The sequence below is a fragment of the Chiloscyllium plagiosum genome, unplaced genomic scaffold, assembly GCF_037043375.1.
Source record: "Chiloscyllium plagiosum isolate Xiang-an unplaced genomic scaffold, Cpla_swu_hap1 HiC_scaffold_19, whole genome shotgun sequence".
NCBI classification, from domain to species: domain Eukaryota; kingdom Metazoa; phylum Chordata; class Chondrichthyes; order Orectolobiformes; family Hemiscylliidae; genus Chiloscyllium; species Chiloscyllium plagiosum.
In genome coordinates this window covers 45,891,293-45,915,687 of record NW_028270157.1, presented here as the reverse complement: position 1 = coordinate 45,915,687, position 24,395 = coordinate 45,891,293, and the positions used below count along the sequence as shown (strand labels likewise).

Here is a 24,395-nt window from a genome sequence, read left to right as displayed (position 1 = left end):
GAAACGAGGAGGGAGGGTGGGAGGGTGGGACGGGAAACGAGGAGGGAGGGTGGGAGGGTGGGACGGGAAACGAGGAGGGAGGGTGGGAGGGTGGGACGGGAAACGAGGAGGGAGGGTGGGAGGGTGGGACGGGAAACGAGGAGGGAGGGTGGGAGGGTGGGACGGGAAACGAGGAGGGAGGGTGGGACGGGAAACGAGGAGGGAGGGTGGGAGGGTGGGACGGGAATCGAGGAGGGAGGGTGGGAGGGCGGGACGGGAAACGAGGAGGGAGGGTGGGAGGGCGGGACGGGAAACGAGGAGGGAGGGTGGGAGGGCGGGACGGGAAACGAGGGTGGGACGGGAAACGAGGTGGGAGGGTGGGAGGGTGGGACGGGAACGAGGTGGGAGGGTGGGAGGGTGGGACGGGAAACGAGGAGGGAGGGTGGGAGGGTGGGACGGGAAACGAGGAGGGAGGGTGGGAGGGTGGGACGGGAGACGATTTGGGAGGGTGGGAGGGTGGGACGGGAAACGAGGAGGGAGGGTGGGAGGGTGGGACGGGAAACGAGGAGGGAGGGTGGGAGGGTGGGACGGGAAACGAGGAGGGAGGGTGGGAGGGTGGGACGGGAAACGAGGAGGGAGGGTGGGAGGGTGGGACGGGAAACGAGGAGGGAGGGTGGGAGGGTGGGACGGGAAACGAGGAGGGAGGGTGGGAGGGTGGGACGGGAAACGAGGAGGGAGGGTGGGAGGTTGGGACGGGAAACGAGGAGGGAGGGTGGGAGGGTGGGACGGGAAACGAGGAGGGATGGTGGGAGGGTGGGACGGGAAACGAGGAGGGAGGGTGGGAGGGTGGGACGGGAAACGAGGAGGGAGGGTGCGAGGGTGGGACGGGAAACGAGGAGGGAGGTTGGGAGGGTGGGACGGGAAACGAGGAGGGAGGGTGGGACGGGAAACGAGGAAGGAGGGTGGGAGGGTGGGACGGGAAACGAGGTGGGAGGGTGGGACGGGAAACGAGGAGGGAGGGTGGGAGGGTGGGACGGGAAACGAGGAGGGAGGGTGGGAGGGTGGGACGGGAAACGAGGAGGGAGGGTGGGAGGGTGGGACGGGAAACGAGGAGGGTGGGACGGGAAACGAGGAGAGAGGGAGGGAGGGTGGGACGGGAAACGAGGAGGGAGGGTGGGAGGGTGGGACGGGAAACGAGGAGGGAGGGTGGGAGGGTGGGACGGGAAACGAGGAGGGAGGGTGGGAGGGTGGGACGGGAAACGAGGAGGGAGGGTGGAGGGTGGGACGGGAAACGAGGAGGGAGGGTGGGAGGGTGGGACGGGAAACGAGGAGGGAGGGTGGGAGGGTGGGACGGGAAACGAGGAGGGAGGGTGGGAGGGTGGGACGGGAAACGAGGAGGGAGGGTGGGAGGGTGGGACGGGAAACGAGGAGGGTGGGACGGGAAACGAGGAGGGAGGGTGGGAGGGTGGGACGGGAAATGAGGAAGCAGGGTGGGTGTGTGGGACGGGAAACGGGGAGGGAGGATGGGAGGGTGGGCGGGAAACGGGGAGGGAGGGTGGGAGGGTGGACGGGAAACGAGGAGGGAGGGTGGGAGGGTGGGACGGGAAACGAGGAGGGAGGGTGGGAGGGTGGGATGGGAAACGAGGAGGAGGGTGGGAGGGTGGGACGGGAAACGAGGAGGGAGGGTGGGAGGGTGGGACGGGAAACGAGGAGGGAGGGTGGGAGGGTGGGACGGGAAACGAGGAGGGAGGGTGGGAGGGTGGGTCGGGAAACGAGGAGGGAGGGTGGGAGGGTGGGAGGGGAAACGAGGAGGGAGGGTAGGAGGGTGGGACGGGAAACGAGGAGGGAGGGTGGGAGGGTGGGACGGGAAACGAGGAGGGAGGGTCGGAGGGGTGGGACGGGAAACGAGGAGGGAGGGTGGGACGGTGGGACGGGAAACGAGGAGGGAGGGTGGGACGGGTGGGACGGGAACGAGGAGGGAGGGTGGGAGGGTGGGACGGGAAACGAGGAGGGAGGGTGGGAGGGTGGGACGGGAAACGAGGAAGGAGGGTGGGAGGGAGGGACGGGAAACGAGGAAGGAGAGTGGGAGGGTGTGACGGGAAACGAGGGTGGGACGGGAAACGAGGTGGGAGGGTGGGACGGGAAACGAGGTGGGAGGGTGGGAGGGTGGGACGGGAAACGAGGTGGGACGGGAAACGAGGAGGGACGGGAAACGAGGAGGGACGGGAAACGAGGAGGGAGGGTGGGAGGGTGGGACGGGAAACGAGGAGGGAGGGTGGGAGGGTGGGACGGGAAATGAGGAGGGAGGGTGGGAGGGTGGGACGGGAAACGAGGAGGGAGGGTGGGACGGGAAACGAGGAAGGAGGGTGGGAGGGTGGGACGGGAAACGAGGTGGGAGGGTGGGACGGGAAACGAGGAGGGAGGGTGGGAGGGTGGGACGGGAAACGAGGAGGGAGGGTGGGAGGGTGGGACGGGAAATGAGGAGGGAGGGTGGGAGGGTGGGACGGGAAACGAGGAGGGAGGGTGGGAGGGTGGGACGGGAAACGAGGAGGGAGGGTGGGACGGGAAACGAGGAGGGAGGGTGGGAGGGTGGGACGGGAAACGAGGAGGGAGGGTGGGAGGGCGGGACGGGAAACGAGGAGGGAGGGTGGGAGGGCGGGACGGGAAACGAGGAGGGAGGGTGGGAGGGCGGGACGGGAAACGAGGAGGCAGGGTGGGAGGGTGGGACGGGAAACGAGGTGGGACGGGAAACGAGGAGGGAGGGTGGGAGGGTGGGACGGGAAACGAGGAGGGAGGGTGGGAGGGTGGGACGGGAAACGAGGAGGGAGGGTGGGAGGGTGGGACGGGAAACGAGGAGGGAGGGTGGGAGGGTGGGACGGGAAACGAGGAGGGAGGGTGGGAGGGTGGGACGGGAAACGAGGAGGGAGGGTGGGAGGGTGGGACGGGAAACGAGGAGGGAGGGTGGGAGGGTGGGACGGGAAACGAGGAGGGAGGGTGGGAGGGTGGGACGGGAAACGAGGAGGGAGGGTGGGAGGGTGGGACGGGAATCGAGGAGGGAGGGTGGGAGGGTGGGACGGGAAACGAGGAGGGAGGGTGGGAGGGTGGACGGGAAACGAGGAGGGAGGGTGGGACGGGAAACGTGGAGGGAGGGTGGGACGGGAAACGAGGAGGGAGGGTGGGAGGGTGGGACGGGAAACGAGGAGGGAGGGTGGGAGGGTGGGATGGGAAACGAGGAGGGAGGGTGGGAGGGTGGGACGGGAAACGAGGAGGGAGGGTGGGACGGGAAACGAGGAGGGAGGGTGGGACGGGAAACGAGGAGGGAGGGTGGGAGGGTGGGACGGGAAACGAGGAGGGAGGGTGGGAGGGTGGGACGGGAAACGAGGAGGGAGGGTGGGAGGGTGGGACGGGAAACGAGGAGGGAGGGTGGGAGGGTGGGACGGGAAACGAGGAGGGAGGGTGGGAGGGTGGGACGGGAAACGAGGAGGGAGGGTGGGAGGGTGGGACGGGAAACGAGGAGGGAGGGTGGGAGGGTGGGACGGGAAACGAGGAGGGTGGGACGGGAAACGAGGAGGGAGGGAGGGAGGGTGGGACGGGAAACGAGGAGGGAGGGTGGGAGGGTGGGACGGGAAACGAGGAGGGAGGGTGGGAGGGTGGGACGGGAAACGAGGAGGGAGGGTGGGAGGGTGGGACGGGAAACGAGGAGGGAGGGTGGGAGGGTGGGACGGGAAACGAGGAGGGTGGGACGGGAAACGAGGAGGGAGGGTGGGTGGGTGGGACGGGAAACGAGGAGGGAGGGTGGGAGGGTGCGACGGGAAACGAGGAGGGAGGGTGGGAGGGTGGGACGGGAAACGAGGAGGGAGGGTGGGACGGGAAACGAGGAGGGAGGGTGGGAGGGTGGGACGGGAAACGAGGAAGGACGGTGGGAGGGGAAACGAGGAAGGAGGGGAAACGAGGAAGGAGGGTGGGAGGGGAAACGAGGAAGGAGGGGAAACGAGGAAGGAGGGTGGGAGGGAAAACGAGGAAGGAGGGTGGGAGGGGAAACGGGGACGGATGGTGGGGAGGGGAAACGAGGAAGGAGGGTGGGGGGGAGGGGAAATGGGGAAGGAGGGGAAACGAGGAAGGAGGGTGGGAGGGGAAACGAGGAAGAATGGTGGGGAGCGGAAACGAGGAAGGAGGGTGGGGGGAGGGGAAACGGGGAAGGAGGGGAAACGGGGAAGGAGGATGGGAGGGGAAACGAGGACGGTGGGTGGGGCGGGAATCGGGGAGGGAGGGTTGGAGGGTGGGGCGGGAATCGAGGAGGGAGGGTGGGGCGGGAAACGGGGTGGGAGGGTGGGGCGGGAAACGGGGTGGGAGGGTGGGGCGGGAAACAAGGAGGGAGGGTGGGAGTGTGGGGCGGGAAACAAGGAGGGAGGGTGGGAGGGTGGGGCGGGAAACAAGGAGGGAGTGTGGGAGGGTGGGGCGGGATACGGGGAGGGAGGGTGAGAGGGTGGGGCGGGAAACGAGGAGGGAGGGTGGGGCGAGAAACGAGGAGGGTGGGGCGGGAAACGGGGAGGGAGTGTGAGAGGGTGGGGCGGGAAACGGAGAGGGAGAGTGTGACGGGAAACAGGGAGGGAGGGGGGACGGGAATCGGGGAGGGAGGGTGGGGGGGGGATGGGAAATGGGGAGGGAGGGTGGGAGGGTGGGACGGGAAACGGGGAGGGAGGGTGGGAGGGTGGGACGGGAAATGTGGAGGGAGGGTGGTACGGGGAAGCAGTGTGGGACGGGAACCGAGGAAGGAGGGTGGGAGTGTGGGACGGGAAATGAGGAAGGAGGGTGAGAGTGTGGGACGGGAAACGAGGAAGGAGTGTGGGACGGGAAACGAGGAAGCAGGGTGGGACGGGAAACGAGGAAGCAGGGTGGGTGTGTGGGACGGGAAACGGGGAGGGAGGGTGGGAGGGTGGGCGGGAAACGGGGAGGGAGGGTGGGCGGGAAACGGGGAGGGAGGGTGGGAGGGGAAACGGGGAGGGAGGGTGGGAGGGTGGGCGGGAAACGAGGAGGGAGGGTGGGAGTGTGGGGCGGGAGACGATTTGGGAGGGTGGGAGGGTGGGACGGGAGACGATTTGGGAGGGTGGGAGGGTGGGACGGGAGACGATTTGGGAGGGTGGGAGGGTGGGACGGGAAACGAGGAGGGAGGGTGGGACGGGAAACGAGGAGGGAGGGTGGGAGGGTGGGACGGGAAACGAGGAGGGAGGGTGGGAGGGTGGGACGGGAAACGAGGAGGGAGGGTGGGAGGGTGGGACGGGAAACGAGGAGGGAGGGTGGGAGGGTGGGACGGGAAACGAGGAGGGAGGGTGGGAGGGTGGGACGGGAAACGAGGAGGGAGGGTGGGAGGGTGGGACGGGAAACGAGGAGGGAGGGTGGGACGGGAAACGAGGAGGGAGGGTGGGACGGGAGACGATTTGGGAGGGTGGGAGGGTGGGACGGGAAACGAGGAGGGAGGGTGGGAGGGTGGGACGGGAAACGAGGAGGGAGGGTGGGAGGGTGGGACGGGAAACGAGGAGGGAGGGTGGGAGGGTGGGACGGGAAACGAGGAGGGAGGGTGGGAGGGTGGGACGGGAAACGAGGAGGGAGGGTGGGAGGGTGGGACGGGAAACGAGGAGGGAGGGTGGGAGGGTGGGACGGGAAACGAGGAGGGAGGGTGGGACGGGAAACGAGGAGGGAGGGTGGGAGGGTGGGAGGGGAAACGAGGAGGGAGGGTGGGAGGGTGGGAGGGGAAACGAGGAGGGAGGGTGGGAGGGTGGGACGGGAAACGAGGAGGGAGGGTGGGAGGGTGGGACGGGAAACGAGGAGGGAGGGTGGGAGGGTGGGACGGGAAACGAGGAGGGAGGGTGGGAGGGTGGGACGGGAAACGAGGAAGGAGGGTGGGAGGGAGGGACGGGAAACGAGGAAGGAGAGTGGGAGGGTGTGACGGGAAACGAGGGTGGGACGGGAAACGAGGGTGGGACGGGAAACGAGGTGGGAGGGTGGGAGGGTGGGACGGGAAACGAGGTGGGAGGGTGGGAGGGTGGGACGGGAAACGAGGTGGGACAGGAAACGAGGAGGGAGGGTGGGAGGGTGGGACGGGAAACGAGGAGGGAGGGTGGGAGGGTGGGACGGGAAACGAGGAGGGAGGGTGGGAGGGTGGGACGGGAAACGAGGAGGGAGGGTGGGAGGGTGGGACGGGAAATGAGGAGGGAGGGTGGGAGGGTGGGACGGGAAACGAGGAGGGAGGGTGGGACGGGAAACGAGGAAGGAGGGTGGGAGGGTGGGACGGGAAACGAGGTGGGAGGGTGGGACGGGAAACGAGGAGGGAGGGTGGGAGGGTGGGACGGGAAACGAGGAGGGAGGGTGGGACGGGAAACGAGGAGGGAGGGTGGGACGGGAGACGATTTGGGAGGGTGGGAGGGTGGGACGGGAAACGAGGAGGGAGGGTGGGACGGGAAACGAGGAGGGAGGGTGGGACGGGAGACGATTTGGGAGGGTGGGAGGGTGGGACGGGAAACGAGGAGGGAGGGTGGGAGGGTGGGACGGGAAACGAGGAGGGAGGGTGGGAGGGTGGGACGGGAAACGAGGAGGGAGGGTGGGAGGGTGGGACGGGAAACGAGGAGGGAGGGTGGGAGGGTGGGACGGGAAACGAGGAGGGAGGGTGGGAGGGTGGGACGGGAAACGAGGAGGGAGGGTGGGAGGGTGGGACGGGAAACGAGGAGGGAGGGTGGGACGGGAAACGAGGAGGGAGGGTGGGAGGGTGGGAGGGGAAACGAGGAGGGAGGGTGGGAGGGTGGGAGGGGAAACGAGGAGGGAGGGTGGGAGGGTGGGACGGGAAACGAGGAGGGAGGGTGGGAGGGTGGGACGGGAAACGAGGAGGGAGGGTGGGAGGGTGGGACGGGAAACGAGGAGGGAGGGTGGGAGGGTGGGACGGGAAACGAGGAAGGAGGGTGGGAGGGAGGGACGGGAAACGAGGAAGGAGAGTGGGAGGGTGTGACGGGAAACGAGGGTGGGACGGGAAACGAGGGTGGGACGGGAAACGAGGTGGGAGGGTGGGAGGGTGGGACGGGAAACGAGGTGGGAGGGTGGGAGGGTGGGACGGGAAACGAGGTGGGACAGGAAACGAGGAGGGAGGGTGGGAGGGTGGGACGGGAAACGAGGAGGGAGGGTGGGAGGGTGGGACGGGAAACGAGGAGGGAGGGTGGGAGGGTGGGACGGGAAACGAGGAGGGAGGGTGGGAGGGTGGGACGGGAAATGAGGAGGGAGGGTGGGAGGGTGGGACGGGAAACGAGGAGGGAGGGTGGGACGGGAAACGAGGAAGGAGGGTGGGAGGGTGGGACGGGAAACGAGGTGGGAGGGTGGGACGGGAAACGAGGAGGGAGGGTGGGAGGGTGGGACGGGAAACGAGGAGGGAGGGTGGGAGGGTGGGACGGGAAACGAGGAGGGAGGGTGGGAGGGTGGGACGGGAAACGAGGAGGGAGGGTGGGAGGGTGGGACGGGAAACGAGGAGGGAGGGTGGGACGGGAAACGAGGAGGGAGGGTGGGAGGGTGGGACGGGAATCGAGGAGGGAGGGTGGGAGGGCGGGACGGGAAACGAGGAGGGAGGGTGGGAGGGCGGGACGGGAAACGAGGAGGGAGGGTGGGAGGGCGGGACGGGAAACGAGGGTGGGACGGGAAACGAGGTGGGAGGGTGGGAGGGTGGGACGGGAAACGAGGTGGGAGGGTGGGAGGGTGGGACGGGAAACGAGGTGGGAGGGTGGGAGGGTGGGACGGGAAACGAGGTGGGAGGGTGGGAGGGTGGGACGGGAAACGAGGAGGGAGGGTGGGAGGGTGGGACGGGAAACGAGGAGGGAGGGTGGGAGGGTGGGACGGGAAACGAGGAGGGAGGGTGGGATGGTGGGACGGGAAACGAGGAGGGAGGGTGGGAGGGTGGGACGGGAAACGAGGAGGGAGGGTGGGAGGGTGGGACGGGAAACGAGGAGGGAGGGTGGGAGGGTGGGACCGGAAACGAGGAGGGAGGGTGGGAGGGTGGGACGGGAAACGAGGAGGGAGGGTGGGAGGTTGGGACGGGAAACGAGGAGGGAGGGTGGGAGGGTGGGACGGGAAACGAGGAGGGATGGTGGGAGGGTGGGACGGGAAACGAGGAGGGAGGGTGGGAGGGTGGGACGGGAAACGAGGAGGGAGGGTGCGAGGGTGGGACGGGAAACGAGGAGGGAGGTTGGGAGGGTGGGACGGGAAACGAGGAGGGAGGGTGGGACGGGAAACGAGGAAGGAGGGTGGGAGGGTGGGACGGGAAACGAGGTGGGAGGGTGGGACGGGAAACGAGGAGGGAGGGTGGGAGGGTGGGACGGGAAACGAGGAGGGAGGGTGGGAGGGTGGGACGGGAAACGAGGAGGGAGGGTGGGAGGGTGGGACGGGAAACGAGGAGGGAGGGTGGGAGGGTGGGACGGGAAACGAGGAGGGAGGGTGGGAGGGTGGGACGGGAAACGAGGAGGGTGGGACGGGAAACGAGGAGAGAGGGAGGGAGGGTGGGACGGGAAACGAGGAGGGAGGGTGGGAGGGTGGGACGGGAAACGAGGAGGGAGGGTGGGAGGGTGGGACGGGAAACGAGGAGGGAGGGTGGGAGGGTGGGACGGGAAACGAGGAGGGAGGGTGGGAGGGTGGGACGGGAAACGAGGAGGGTGGGACGGGAAACGAGGAGGGAGGGTGGGAGGGTGGGACGGGAAATGAGGAAGCAGGGTGGGTGTGTGGGACGGGAAACGGGGAGGGAGGGTGGGCGGGAAACGGGGAGGGAGGGTGGGAGGGGAAACGGGGAGGGAGGGTGGGAGGGTGGGCGGGAAACGAGGAGGGAGGGTGGGAGGGTGGGGCGGGAGACGATTTGGGAGGGTGGGAGGGTGGGACGGGAGACGATTTGGGAGGGTGGGAGGGTGGGACGGGAGACGATTTGGGAGGGTGGGAGGGTGGGACGGGAAACGAGGAGGGAGGGTGGGAGGGTGGGACGGGAAACGAGGAGGGAGGGTGGGAGGGTGGGACGGGAAACGAGGAGGGAGGGTGGGAGGGTGGGACGGGAAACGAGGAGGGAGGGTGGGAGGGTGGGACGGGAAACGAGGAGGGAGGGTGGGAGGGTGGGACGGGAAACGAGGAGGGAGGGTGGGAGGGTGGGACGGGAAACGAGGAGGGAGGGTGGGAGGGTGGGACGGGAAACGAGGAGGGAGGGTGGGAGGGTGGGACGGGAAACGAGGAGGGAGGGTGGGAGGGTGGGACGGGAAACGAGGAGGGAGGGTGGGAGGGTGGGACGGGAAACGAGGAGGGAGGGTGGGAGGGTGGGACGGGAAACGAGGAGGGAGGGTGGGAGGGTGGGGGGGAAACGAGGAGGGAGGGTAGGAGGGTGGGACGGGAAACGAGGAGGGAGGGTGGGAGGGTGGGACGGGAAACGAGGAGGGAGGGTGGGAGGGTGGGACGGGAAACGAGGAGGGAGGGTCGGAGGGTGGGACGGGAAACGAGGAGGGAGGGTGGGACGGTGGGACGGGAAACGAGGAGGGAGGGTGGGAGGGTGGGGGGGGAAACGAGGAGGGAGGGTAGGAGGGTGGGACGGGAAACGAGGAGGGAGGGTGGGAGGGTGGGACGGGAAACGAGGAGGGAGGGTGGGAGGGTGGGACGGGAAACGAGGAGGGAGGGTCGGAGGGTGGGACGGGAAACGAGGAGGGAGGGTGGGACGGTGGGACGGGAAACGAGGAGGGAGGGTGGGACGGGTGGGACGGGAAACGAGGAGGGAGGGTGGGAGGGTGGGACGGGAAACGAGGAGGGAGGGTGGGAGGGTGGGACGGGAAACGAGGAAGGAGGGTGGGAGGGAGGGACGGGAAACGAGGAAGGAGAGTGGGAGGGTGTGACGGGAAACGAGGGTGGGACGGGAAACGAGGTGGGAGGGTGGGAGGGTGGGACGGGAAACGAGGTGGGAGGGTGGGAGGGTGGGACGGGAAACGAGGTGGGACGGGAAACGAGGAGGGAGGGTGGGAGGGTGGGACGGGAAACGAGGAGGGAGGGTGGGAGGGTGGGACGGGAAACGAGGAGGGAGGGTCGGAGGGTGGGACGGGAAACGAGGAGGGAGGGTGGGACGGGAAACGAGGAAGGAGGGTGGGAGGGTGGGACGGGAAACGAGGTGGGAGGGTGGGACGGGAAACGAGGTGGGAGGGTGGGACGGGAAACGAGGAGGGAGGGTGGGAGGGTGGGACGGGAAACGAGGAGGGAGGGTGGGAGGGTGGGACGGGAAATGAGGAGGGAGGGTGGGAGGGTGGGACGGGAAACGAGGAGGGAGGGTGGGAGGGTGGGACGGGAAACGAGGAGGGAGGGTGGGACGGGAAACGAGGAGGGAGGGTGGGAGGGTGGGACGGGAAACGAGGAGGGAGGGTGGGAGGGCGGGACGGGAAACGAGGAGGGAGGGTGGGAGGGCGGGACGGGAAACGAGGAGGGAGGGTGGGAGGGCGGGACGGGAAACGAGGAGGCAGGGTGGGAGGGTGGGACGGGAAACGAGGTGGGACGGGAAACGAGGAGGGAGGGTGGGAGGGTAGGACGGGAAACGAGGAGGGAGGGTGGGAGGGTGGGACGGGAAACGAGGAGGGAGGGTGGGAGGGTGGGACGGGAAACGAGGAGGGAGGGTGGGAGGGTGGGACGGGAAACGAGGAGGGAGGGTGGGAGGGTGGGACGGGAAACGAGGAGGGAGGGTGGGAGGGTGGGACGGGAAACGAGGAGGGAGGGTGGGAGGGTGGGACGGGAAACGAGGAGGGAGGGTGGGAGGGTGGGACGGGAATCGAGGAGGGAGGGTGGGAGGGTGGGACGGGAAACGAGGAGGGAGGGTGGGAGGGTGGGACGGGAAACGAGGAGGGAGGGTGGGACGGGAAACGTGGAGGGAGGGTGGGACGGGAAACGAGGAGGGAGGGTGGGAGGGTGGGACGGGAAACGAGGAGGGAGGGTGGGAGGGTGGGATGGGAAACGAGGAGGGAGGGTGGGAGGGTGGGACGGGAAACGAGGAGGGAGGGTGGGACGGGAAACGAGGAGGGAGGGTGGGACGGGAAACGAGGAGGGAGGGTGGGAGGGTGGGACGGGAAACGAGGAGGGAGGGTGGGAGGGTGGGACGGGAAACGAGGAGGGAGGGTGGGAGGGTGGGACGGGAAACGAGGAGGGAGGGTGGGAGGGTGGGACGGGAAACGAGGAGGGAGGGTGGGAGGGTGGGACGGGAAACGAGGAGGGAGGGTGGGAGGGTGGGACGGGAAACGAGGAGGGATGGTGGGAGGGTGGGACGGGAAACGAGGAGGGTGGGACGGGAAACGAGGAGGGAGGGAGGGAGGGTGGGACGGGAAACGAGGAGGGAGGGTGGGAGGGTGGGACGGGAAACGAGGAGGGAGGGTGGGAGGGTGGGACGGGAAACGAGGAGGGAGGGTGGGAGGGTGGGACGGGAAACGAGGAGGGAGGGTGGGAGGGTGGGACGGGAAACGAGGAGGGTGGGACGGGAAACGAGGAGGGAGGGTGGGTGGGTGGGACGGGAAACGAGGAGGGAGGGTGGGAGGGTGCGACGGGAAACGAGGAGGGAGGGTGGGAGGGTGCGACGGGAAACGAGGAGGGAGGGTGGGACGGGAAACGAGGAGGGAGGGTGGGAGGGTGGGACGGGAAACGAGGAAGGACGGTGGGAGGGGAAACGAGGAAGGAGGGGAAACGAGGAAGGAGGGTGGGAGGGGAAACGAGGAAGGAGGGGAAACGAGGAAGGAGGGTGGGAGGGAAAACGAGGAAGGAGGGTGGGAGGGGAAACGGGGACGGATGGTGGGGAGGGGAAACGAGGAAGGAGGGTGGGGGGGAGGGGAAATGGGGAAGGAGGGGAAACGAGGAAGGAGGGTGGGAGGGGAAACGAGGAAGAATGGTGGGGAGCGGAAACGAGGAAGGAGGGTGGGGGGAGGGGAAACGGGGAAGGAGGGGAAACGGGGAAGGAGGATGGGAGGGGAAACGAGGACGGTGGGTGGGGCGGGAATCGGGGAGGGAGGGTTGGAGGGTGGGGCGGGAATCGAGGAGGGAGGGTGGGGCGGGAAACGGGGTGGGAGGGTGGGGCGGGAAACGGGGTGGGAGGGTGGGGCGGGAAACAAGGAGGGAGGGTGGGAGGGTGGGGCGGGAAACAAGGAGGGAGGGTGGGAGGGTGGGGCGGGAAACAAGGAGGGAGTGTGGGAGGGTGGGGCGGGATACGGGGAGGGAGGGTGAGAGGGTGGGGCGGGAAACGAGGAGGGAGGGTGGGGCGAGAAACGAGGAGGGTGGGGCGGGAAACGGGGAGGGAGTGTGAGAGGGTGGGGCGGGAAACGGAGAGGGAGAGTGTGACGGGAAACAGGGAGGGAGGGGGGACGGGAATCGGGGAGGGAGGGTGGGGGGGGGATGGGAAATGGGGAGGGAGGGTGGGAGGGTGGGACGGGAAACGGGGAGGGAGGGTGGGAGGGTGGGACGGGAAATGTGGAGGGAGGGTGGTACGGGGAAGCAGTGTGGGACGGGAACCGAGGAAGGAGGGTGGGAGTGTGGGACGGGAAATGAGGAAGGAGGGTGAGAGTGTGGGACGGGAAACGAGGAAGGAGTGTGGGACGGGAAACGAGGAAGCAGGGTGGGACGGGAAACGAGGAAGCAGGGTGGGTGTGTGGGACGGGAAACGGGGAGGGAGGGTGGGAGGGTGGGCGGGAAACGGGGAGGGAGGGTGGGCGGGAAACGGGGAGGGAGGGTGGGAGGGGAAACGGGGAGGGAAGGTGGGAGGGAGGGTGGGAGGGTGGGCGGGAAACGAGGAGGGAGGGTGGGAGTGTGGGGCGGGAGACGATTTGGGAGGGTGGGAGGGTGGGACGGGAGACGATTTGGGAGGGTGGGAGGGTGGGACGGGAGACGATTTGGGAGGGTGGGAGGGTGGGACGGGAAACGAGGAGGGAGGGTGGGACGGGAAACGAGGAGGGAGGGTGGGAGGGTGGGACGGGAAACGAGGAGGGAGGGTGGGAGGGTGGGACGGGAAACGAGGAGGGAGGGTGGGAGGGTGGGACGGGAAACGAGGAGGGAGGGTGGGAGGGTGGGACGGGAAACGAGGAGGGAGGGTGGGAGGGTGGGACGGGAAACGAGGAGGGAGGGTGGGACGGGAAACGAGGAGGGAGGGTGGGACGGGAAACGAGGAGGGAGGGTGGGAGGGTGGGACGGGAAACGAGGAGGGAGGGTGGGAGGGTGGGACGGGAAACGAGGAGGGAGGGTGGGAGGGTGGGACGGGAAACGAGGAAGGAGGGTGGGAGGGAGGGACGGGAAACGAGGAAGGAGGGTGGGAGGGTGTGACGGGAAACGAGGGTGGGACGGGAAACGAGGTGGGAGGGTGGGAGGGTGGGACGGGAAACGAGGTGGGACGGGAAACGAGGAGGGAGGGTGGGAGGGTGGGACGGGAAACGAGGAGGGAGGGTGGGAGGGTGGGACGGGAAACGAGGAGGGAGGGTGGGAGGGTGGGACGGGAAACGAGGAGGGAGGGTGGGAGGGTGGGACGGGAAACGAGGAGGGAGGGTGGGAGGGTGGGACGGGAAACGAGGAGGGAGGGTGGGAGGGTGGGACGGGAAACGAGGAGGGAGGGTGGGACGGGAAACGAGGAAGGAGGGTGGGAGGGTGGGACGGGAAACGAGGAAGGAGGGTGGGAGGGTGGGACGGGAAACGAGGTGGGAGGGTGGGACGGGAAACGAGGAGGGAGGGTGGGAGGGTGGGACGGGAAACGAGGAGGGAGGGTGGGAGGGTGGGACGGGAAACGAGGAGGGAGGGTGGGAGGGTGGGACGGGAAACGAGGAGGGAGGGAGGGAGGGTGGGACGGGAAACGAGCAGGGAGGGTGGGAGGGTGGGACGGGAAACGAGGAGGGAGGGTGGGAGGGTGGGACGGGAAACGAGGAGGGAGGGTGGGACGGGAAACGAGGAGGGAGGGTGGGACGGGAAACGAGGAGGGAGGGTGGGAGGGTGGGACGGGAAACGAGGAGGGAGGGTGGGAGGGTGGGACGGCAAACGAGGAGGGAGGGTGGGAGGGTGGGACGGGAAACGAGGAGGGAGGGTGGGAGGGTGGGACGGGAAACGAGGAGGGAGGGTGGGAGGGTGGGACGGGAAACGAGGAGGGAGGGTGGGAGGGTGGGACGGGAAACGAGGAGGGAGGGTGGGACGGGAAACGAGGAGGGAGGGTGGGAGGGTGGGACGGGAAACGAGGAGGGAGGGTGGGAGGGTGGGACGGGAAACGAGGAGGGAGGGTGGGAGGGTGGGACGGGAAACGAGGAGGGAGGGTGGGAGGGTGGGACGGGAAACGAGGAGGGTGGGACGGGAAACGAGGAGGGAGGGAGGGAGGGTGGGACGGGAAACGAGGAGGGAGGGTGGGAGGGTGGGACGGGAAACGAGGAGGGAGGGTGGGAGGGTGGGAGGGTGGGACGGGAAACGAGGAGGGAGGGTGGGAGGGTGGGACGGGAAACGAGGAGGGAGGGTGGGAGGGTGGGACGGGAAACGAGGAGGGTGGGACGGGAAACGAGGAGGGAGGGTGGGAGGGTGCGACGGGAAACGAGGAGGGAGGGTGGGAGGGTGGGACGGGAAACGAGGAGGGAGGGTGGGACGGGAAACGAGGAGGGAGGGTGGGAGGGTGGGACGGGAAACGAGGAAGGACGGTGGGAGGGGAAACGAGGAAGGAGGGGAAACGAGGAAGGAGGGTGGGAGGGGAAACGAGGAAGGAGGGGAAACGAGGAAGGAGGGTGGGAGGGAAAACGAGGAAGGAGGGTGGGAGGGGAAACGGGGACGGATGGTGGGGAGGGGAAACGAGGAAGGAGGGTGGGGGGGAGGGGAAATGGGGAAGGAGGGGAAACGAGGAAGGAGGGTGGGAGGGGAAACGAGGAAGAATGGTGGGGAGCGGAAACGAGGAAGGAGGGTGGGGGGAGGGGAAACGGGGAAGGAGGGGAAACGGGGAAGGAGGATGGGAGGGGAAACGAGGACGGTGGGTGGGGCGGGAATCGGGGAGGGAGGGTTGGAGGGTGGGGCGGGAATCGAGGAGGGAGGGTGGGGCGGGAAACGGGGTGGGAGGGTGGGGCGGGAAACGGGGTGGGAGGGTGGGGCGGGAAACAAGGAGGGAGGGTGGGAGGGTGGGGCGGGAAACAAGGAGGGAGGGTGGGAGGGTGGGGCGGGAAACAAGGAGGGAGGGTGGGAGGGTGGGGCGGGAAACGGGGAGGGAGGGTGAGAGGGTGGGGCGGGAAACGAGGAGGGAGGGTGGGGCGAGAAACGAGGAGGGTGGGGCGGGAATCGGGGAGGGAGTGTGAGAGGGTGGGGCGGGAAACGGAGAGGGAGAGTGTGACGGGAAACAGGGAGGGAGGGGGGACGGGAATCGGGGAGGGAGGGTGGGGGGGGATGGGAAATGGGGAGGGAGGGTGGGAGGGTGGGACGGGAAACGGGGAGGGAGGGTGGGAGGGTGGGACGGGAAATGTGGAGGGAGGGTGGTACGGGGAAGCAGTGTGGGACGGGAACCGAGGAAGGAGGGTGGGAGTGTGGGACGGGAAATGAGGAAGGAGGGTGAGAGTGTGGGACGGGAAACGAGGAAGGAGTGTGGGACGGGAAACGAGGAAGCAGGGTGGGACGGGAAACGAGGAAGCAGGGTGGGTGTGTGGGACGGGAAACGGGGAGGGAGGGTGGGAGGGTGGGCGGGAAACGGGGAGGGAGGGTGGGCGGGAAACGGGGAGGGAGGGTGGGAGGGGAAACGGGGAGGGAGGGTGGGAGGGTGGGCGGGAAACGAGGAGGGAGGGTGGGAGGGTGGGGCGGGAGACGATTTGGGAGGGTGGGAGGGTGGGACGGGAGACGATTTGGGAGGGTGGGAGGGTGGGACGGGAGACGATTTGGGAGGGTGGGAGGGTGGGACGGGAGACGATTTGGGAGGGTGGGAGGGTGGGACGGGAAACGAGGAGGGAGGGTGGGACGGGAAACGAGGAGGGAGGGTGGGAGGGTGGGACGGGAAACGAGGAGGGAGGGTGGGAGGGTGGGACGGGAAACGAGGAGGGAGGGTGGGAGGGTGGGACGGGAAACGAGGAGGGAGGGTGGGAGGGTGGGACGGGAAACGAGGAGGGAGGGTGGGAGGGTGGGACGGGAAACGAGGAGGGAGGGTGGGAGGGTGGGACGGGAAACGAGGAGGGAGGGTGGGACGGGAAACGAGGGGGGAGGGTGGGACGGGAAACAAGGAGGGAGGGTGGGAGGGTGGGACGGGAAACGAGGAGGGAGGGTGGGAGGGTGGGACGGGAAACGAGGAGGGAGGGTGGGAGGGTGGGACGGGAAACGAGGAAGGAGGGTGGGAGGGAGGGACGGGAAACGAGGAAGGAGGGTGGGAGGGTGTGACGGGAAACGAGGGTGGGACGGGAAACGAGGTGGGACGGGAAACGAGTTGGGAGGGTGGGAGGGTGGGACGGGAAACGAGGTGGGACGGGAAACGAGGAGGGAGGGTGGGAGGGTGGGACGGGAAACGAGGAGGGAGGGTGGGAGGGTGGGACGGGAAACGAGGAGGGAGGGTGGGACGGGAAACGAGGAAGGAGGGTGGGAGGGTGGGACGGGAAACGAGGTGGGAGGGTGGGACGGGAAACGAGGAGGGAGGGTGGGAGGGTGGGACGGGAAACGAGGAGGGAGGGTGGGAGGGTGGGACGGGAAACGAGGAGGGAGGGTGGGAGGGTGGGACGGGAAACGAGGAGGGAGGGAGGGAGGGTGGGACAGGAAACGAGCAGGGTGGGTGGGAGGGTGGGACGGGAAACGAGGAGGGAGGGTGGGACGGGAAACGAGGAGGGAGGGTGGGAGGGCGGGACGGGAAACGAGGAGGGAGGGTGGGAGGGCGGGACGGGAAACGAGGGCGGGACGGGAAACGAGGAGGGAGGGTGGGAGGGCGGAACGGGAAACGAGGAGGGAGGGTGGGAGGGCGGGACGGGAAACGAGGAGGGAGGGTGGGAGGGCGGGACGGGAAACGAGGAGGGAGGGTGGGAGGGCGGGACGGGAAACGAGGAGGGAGGGTGGGAGGGCTGGACGGGAAACGAGGAGGGAGGGTGGGAGGGCTGGACGGGAAACGAGGAGGGAGGGTGGGAGGGCGGGACGGGAAACGAGGAGGGAGGGTGGGAGGGCGGGACGGGAAACGAGGAGGGAGGGTGGGAGGGCGGGACGGGAAACGAGGAGGGAGGGTGGGAGGGCGGGACGGGAAACGAGGTGGGACGGGAAACGAGGAGGGAGGGTGGGAGGGTGGGACGGGAAACGAGGAGGGAGGGTGGGAGGGTGGGACGGGAAACGAGGAGGGAGGGTGGGAGGGTGGGACGGGAAACGAGGAGGGAGGGTGGGAGGGTGGGACGGGAAACGAGGAGGGAGGGTGGGAGGGTGGGACGGGAAACGAGGAGGGAGGGTGGGAGGGTGGGACGGGAAACGAGGAGGGAGGGTGGGAGGGTGGGACGGGAAACGAGGAGGGAGGGTGGGAGGGTGGGACGGGAAACGAGGAAGGAGGGTGGGAGGGTGGGACGGGAAACGAGGAGGGAGGGTGGGACGGGAAACGAGGAGGGAGGGTGGGACGGGAAACGAGGAGGGAGGGTGGGAGGGTGGGACAGGGAACGAGGAGGGAGGGTGGGAGGGTGGGACGGGAAACGAGGAGGGAGGGTGGGAGGGTGGGACGGGAAACGAGGAGGGAGGGTGGGAGGGTGGGACGGGAAACGAGGAGGGAGGGTGGGAGGGTGGGACGGGAAACGAGGAGGGAAGGTGGGACGGGAAACGAGGAGGGAGGGTGGGACGGGAAACGAGGAGGGAGGGTGGGAGGGTGGGACGGGAAACGAGGAGGGAGGGTGGGAGGGTGGGACGGGAAACGAGGAGGGAGGGTGGGAGGGTGGGACGGGAAACGAGGGGGGAGGGTGGGAGGGTGGGACGGGAAACGAGGAGGGAGGGTGGGAGGGTGGGACGGGAAACGAGGGGGGAGGGTGGGACGGGAAACGAGGGGGGAGGGTGGGAGGGTGGGACGGGAAACGAGGAGGGAGGGTGGGAGGGTGGGACGGGAAACGAGGAGGGAGGGTGGGAGGGTGGGACGGGAAACGAGGAGGGAGGGTGGGAGGGTGGGACGGGAAACGAGGAGGGAGGGTGGGAGGGTGGGACGGGAAACGAGGAGGGAGGGTGGGAGGGTGGGACGGGAAACGAGGAGGGAGGGTGGGAGGGTGGGACGGGAAACGAGGAGGGAGGGTGGGAGGGTGGGACGGGAAACGAGGAGGGAGGGTGGGACGGGAAACGAGGAGGGAGGGTGGGAGGGTGGGACGGGAAACGGGGAGGGTGGGACGGGAAACGAGGAGGGAGGGTGGGAGGGTGGGACGGGAAACGAGGAGGGAGGGTGGGAGGGTGGGACGGGAAACGAGGAGGGAGGGTGGGAGGGTGGGACGGGAAACGAGGAGGGAGGGTGGGACGGGAAACGAGGAGGGAGGGTGGGAGTGTGGGACGGGAAACGAGGAGGGAGGGTGGGAGTGTGGGACGGGAAACGAGGAGGGAGGGTGGGAGGGTGGGACGGGAAACGAGGAGGGAGGGTGGGAGGGTGGGACGGGAAACGAGGAGGGAGGGTGGGAGGGTGGGACGGGAAACGAGGAGGGAGGGTGGGAGGGTGGGACGGGAAACGAGGAGGGAGGGTGGGAGGGTGGGACGGGAAACGAGGAGGGAGGGTGGGAGGGTGGGACGGGAAACGAGGAGGGAGGGTGGGAGGGTGGGACGGGAAACGAGGAGGGAGGAGGGAGGGTGGGAGGGTGGGACGGGAAACGAGGAGGGAGGGTGGGAGGGTGGGAGGGTGGGACGGGAAATGAGGAGGGAGGGTGGGAGGGTGGGACGGGAAACGAGGAGGGAGGGTGGGAGGGTGGGACGGGAAACGAGGAGGGAGGGTGGGAGGGTGGGACGGGAAACGAGGAGGGAGGGTGGGAGGGTGGGACGGGAAACGAGGAGGGAGGGTGGGAGGGGAAACGAGGAAGGAGGGGAAATGAGGAAGGAGGGTGGGAGGGGAAACGAGGAAGGAGGGGAAACGAGGAAGGAGGGTGGGAGGGGAAACGAGGACGGATGGTGGGGAGGGGAAACGAGGAAGGAGGGTGGGGGGGAGGGGAAATGGGGAAGGAGGGGAAACGAGGAAGGAGGGTGGGAGGGGAAACGAGGAAGAATGGTGGGGAGCGGAAACGAGGAAGGAGGGTGGGGGGAGGGGAAACGGGGAAGGAGGGGAAACGGGGAAGGAGGATGGGAGGGTGGGAGGGGAAACGAGGACGGAGGGTGGGAGGGGAAACGAGGAAGGAGGGGAAACGAGGAATGAGGGTGAGAGGGGAAGGGGTGGGAGAAGGGGATCTGGAGGGGGGTGGAGGGGGGACGGGGAAGGGAAATGGGGGAGGGGGAAGGGGGAAATGGGGGAGGGGGAGGAGGAACGGGGATGGGGTGGGAAAATGGGCAAGTGGAACAGGGGAGGGGGAAGGGATGGGGAATAGGGGTGGGGAATAGGGGAGGGGGGAACATGGGAGGGGAAGGGAACAGGGGAGGGGAGGGGGAGGGGAGGGGGTGGAGGTGGAGGAACAGGGAAGGGGAAGGGGTAACTGGGAGGGGAAGGGGAAACAGGGGAGGGGGAGGGGGAAACAGGGGAGGGGGAGGGGGAAACAGGGGAGGGGGAGGGGGAAACGGGGAGCGGGAGTGAGAGGGGGAGGGGGAAACGGGAGGAGGGGGAAACGGGGAGGAGGGGGAAACGGGGGGGAGGGGGAAACGGGGAGGGGGAGGGAGAAACGGGGTGGGGGAGGGGGAGGGGGAAACAGGAGAGTGTGAGGGGGAACGAGGGAGAGGGGGGGGAACGAGGGAGAGGGAGGGGGAACGAGGGAGAGGGAGGGGGAACGGGGGAGAGGGAGGCGGAATGGAAAGGGAGGCGGAACGGGAAGGGAGGCGGAACGGGGAGGGGGGGAGGGGCGGAACGGGGAGGGGGGGAGGGGGGGAACGGGGAGAGGGGGAACGGGGAGGGGGGGAACGGGAAGGGGGAACGGGGAGAGGGTGGGAATGGCAGAGAGGGAGGGATGGGAAGGGGTGAGGGAGGGAGGGAGGGGAAGGGGTGAGGGAGGGAGGGGAAGGGGTGAGGGAGGGAGGGAGGGGAAGGGGTGAGGGAGGGAGGGGAAGGGGTGAGGGAGGGAGGGGAAGGGGTGAAGGAGGGAGGGAGGAGAAGGGGTGAGGGAGGGAGAGGGAGGAGGGAGGGAGAGGGAGGGGGAAGGGAGAGGGGTGGGGGAGAGGGAGAGGGAGGGGGAGGGGAGAGTGGGGGTGGGGAAAGGGGAGGGTGGGGGAAGGGGAGAGTGGGGGTGAGGGAAGGGGAGAGTGGGGGAGGGGAGAGGGGCAGGTGGAGAGGGAGGGAAGGGGAGGGAGGGAAGGGGAGGGGAGAGTGGGGGTGGGGAAGGGGAGGGGAGAGTGGGGGTGGGGAAGGGGAGAGTGGGGAAGGGGAGACTGGGGGAGGGGAGAGGGGGCAGGTGGAGAGGGAGGGGAGAGGGGGCAGGTGGAGAGGGAAGGAGGGGGAGGGGGGAGAGGGAGGAGTAGAGGGAGGTGAGAGGGAAGGGGAGAGGGAGGGTGAGGGTGAGGTGGGGAGGGGTGAGAGGGAGGGGGAGAGGGATGGGGTGGGGGAGAGGGAGGGGAGGGGGAGAGGGAGGGGAGGGGGAGAGGGAGAGGAGGGATGAGAGGGAGAGGGCAGGGGAGGGGAGGGGTGAGAAGGAGGGGAGGGGTGAGAAGGAGGGGAGGGGTGAGAAGGAGAGGGAGGGGTGAGAGGGAGAGGGAGCGGAGGGGTGAAAGAGGGGGAGGGAGGGAGAGGCGAAGGGGTCAGGGGAAGGGGAAACGGGAATGAGGGAAGGAGGCAGGGGGATAATGGGGGAGGAAGACTGAGGTGGGGAGTGGGTTGTGGGAGGGGCTGAGACGGTGAAGGGGGAGGGGAGGGGAGGGGAGGGAGGAAGGTGAGACAGACTGGGGGTCCCTGGGCGTGGGTACACAGTCCTGTTGTGGGGCTGTGGGAGTATGAGCAATGTGAGACTTGACCGTATCGAAAGGTTCAGATTTAGGGACAAATAGAGAGGAAGGGGGTAAGGAGCAGCGCACATCCCCTCACCTTCATCAGCTGCCCCACCCCGTCCCACCATAACCTCCCACCTCATCGCTAAAACCGTGCACCACATTTCACCGATAACTTTCTCTTTGTTCAGAACTCAGAAAACAACATCGCGCCACACCTTTCCCAAACCAACACCTTTCCCACACTGCCCAACAAAATAATTCTCACCTTTTCAAAGTCGGGATAGCGACAGCCGCCCTGCAGAAATGATAAAAAAAAAAATGACATTCTATTCTATATTTTTGGAGCGATAAGTTTGAGTTTTATGTGTATGAAAGCTGATTATACTCACAGCAGCGTCACTCAGAGAAAGGCGCGGGCTTCTCGCCTCTCGCCTGCACCTGGAGCTGTGCACCTGAGCAAACACTGATGTCACCTCCCAGTCTCCCCACACAGCTCAGTGCAGCACCAGCCAGTGCTCACTGCTCTTCTGAAACATTGTCATCGCCTTGTAAACTCACTGGGCACGGACATCCATTCGATCACTGTGCAATGCTTTCATTTATCCCATCTGCCAACATCACATTAGCAGAGCAGGGTTGCAGCACAACGTGGCCTGATTCTGCTTCGACTTTTTATATCATTCTTCAAATATTCACCTTCCTGACCTTTTGTGTCTCTCTGCCTACCTTCTGATAGTTTTGTTAGCTTAAAAGCAGCTAAACAGACTGGCACAGGATAAGTGAATTATGACTGCCAGCAAGGAAGGAGAAAATGAGGACTCCAGATGCTGGAGATCCGAGTGGAGAGTTTGCTGCTGGAAAAGCACAGCAAGTCAGACAGCATCCAAGGAGTACAAGAATTGACGTTTCGGGCATAAGCCCTTCATCAGGGATGAGGCTTGTGTTCCGGGGAGCTGAGAGATATCTCTTATTCCTAAAATGTCGATTCTACTACTCCTCAGATACTGCCTGACCTGTTGTGCTTTTCCAGCACCATACTCTCGACTGCTAGCAAGGAACCAAAGTCATACACCAGCACGAGGTACAGTGGAATTTCTCACCGCTGAGAAATAAACCAGGTTAGTAAAAGGCAACAGTAATATAATCCACATACAGTAGGAAGAAATAGCAGCAGCAGTTGTCATGTGACCCATGGACACTGTCATTTAACAAGATCATGGTTCATCTTCTACCTCAACTCCACGTTACAGCACTATTCTATATCATTTAATGTATTTGGTTGCCAAGTATCAATTAACGTCTGTGTCAAGTGGACTCATCAACTGAGTATTCGCAACTCCATGGGGTAGCAGGTTCTAATGATCCTTTGAGGGAAGAAATTTTTCTTATCCCAGTTCTGAATAACCGACTCTTTATGCTCAGAATGTGACTGTACACTCTAGGCTTCCCAGGCAGGGAAACATTGTTTCAAACATGCACAGAAAATTCTGCAGAAACTCACCAGGCCTGGCAGCATATGTGGAGTAAAAAACAGAATTAACCTTTAGAGTCAGCTTGACTCTTCTGCAGAACTTGCATTCGAAACTATTTTTTCAACATCTGTGTTAGCACCAGTTATGTCAACTCCACTCCTTATTTAACAGCAATAGGTTTTAGATTTTAAAAAGGATGCCGCAATTATCAATTCAGTATGCAGTTGACCTAGTGAAGTTTGTAAGAATTAAGCCAGACATTAATGAAATAAACACATGGATTAATTTTGTTGCTAAAAAAGTATTTAAAATGTTAAAAACATCTGAACATGGCTTACTTCCTACTAATGTGTGCAAATATACAAACTCTCCAAGCAAGCAAAACAAAATACAATTTTGCAGATGAGCTGGTGTTAAATTTGATGTGGAGGGTGTTGGACTATAATCTGATGTTGTGTGATTTTTAACAATGTTAAATTTGGTCAAGTAAAACACACATTCAAAAGGTATAGTCAATAAAGATTCACTGATTGTGATTCAGTCCAGCTTCTGTTTCTTTGCTGAAGCAGTTACTTTTCAGTCGTAGCTGGAAGATCGTCTTTTCTCCTCAAATCCTGTCGCAGAAAATTAATAACTTTTTAGTACAGTCACTACATGCTATTTGTAGACATTTCCAAGCAATGCAGAATGCAGACATGGATGTAATATTGTAGAAAGAGGAAGCTGCTCCCTTTGGTAGCCAACACATTCTCTCCTCACTCCTAGTTTCAGCATCCACACAAAAGTTTGTAAAACACAACCTTTCTCCATCTTGGCTGTATATTCCAAAAACTATGAAAGATATCTCACATCTCACTCAGATTCCTTTTATAGCAAAGATGATTAGTTTATCCAATGTTCCGGCCATTAACTCATGAATTAACCATCTTTCATTTTAATAAGCAAAGAAGCTATTCACATATCCAGATGTGCCATTGTGTCTGTTGGGGTCTTTGTAAACTTTACATATCTGTAGAATAAGGCTTCATTGGTGCAAATTAGTGATTGCAGATACTTCAAATCAGTGTTCATTGTTTAGCAAAAGTATTTTTTTTAAATTCTATATACACCAGCTGATAAAATTACAGATTCATATAGTGTATCTTCTTAACACCTGACAAGTTCCTTAAGAAATTTATATGCTTCAATTGCATTAGCTTCCATCCTTGTGAATTTGGAGAAATCTAGGCCGAGTAGACTTAATCTCTCCTCATAAGACAATGGCAAGGAACAGTAATGAACCACTGTACCACTCTCTCTCGGTTAATTATTTTCTTTTGTTAGGTAAGGAAACTTGGCCACAGTAAGACTTCTGTATACTTCAGTCCCTTTGTAACAATTATTTGTCTTTGTAATTGACTACTGTGTTATGATTCATGTACAAGGACATTCAGGATTCTCTGAATACAAACATTTCTAAGTCTCACCAAAACATACTTTTTTACTTTTTCTACCAAAGTGGATAACTTTGCACTTCAGCAGGTAATGTTCAATCTGCCATATCCTCAACCACTCAACAGGCCAGTCTGTTGTCTGTTAATTCATATTAATCCTGAATGCTAGAATCTAATTTGGATATGTAGTGTTTATGCTTTATATTCATTAATATTTATGAATATTATTTTTGCTTATGTTTGTTTTGCTTCAAGTTAGTACAATAATGATATTTTTGTGTTTCAATTCAACCCTGGAATCTTGCTCCTTATTTTCTTACACTTGGTTCATCCACACATACAGTTCTGTAAATCATTATGGTTTATCAAGTTAAATCATACCAAAGATCTGGCTTTTCCAGTATTCTCAGAATGAAAAGTATGATCAACATCATTACAGTCTATGTTTCATGATGATTATTAT

The 24,395-nt window shown here is 64.7% G+C and overlaps 1 protein-coding gene across 1 annotated transcript in view; it reads right to left on the bottom strand.

Annotated features, from left to right (window-relative positions):
* LOC122559374 (bcl-2 homologous antagonist/killer-like) overlaps nucleotides 1–21,489 on the bottom strand; it is a 182,983-nt gene extending 161,494 nt beyond the window's left edge. Inside the window, exons 1-2 of the mRNA XM_087996907.1 lie at nucleotides 21,417–21,489; nucleotides 21,293–21,322 (exon numbers count right to left, since the gene is read on the bottom strand). The gene's annotated coding sequence lies outside the window, so the exon portion shown is untranslated. The remainder of the gene's footprint in view (nucleotides 1–21,292; nucleotides 21,323–21,416) is intronic.
* Between the last annotated feature and the right edge of the window lie 2,906 nt (nucleotides 21,490–24,395).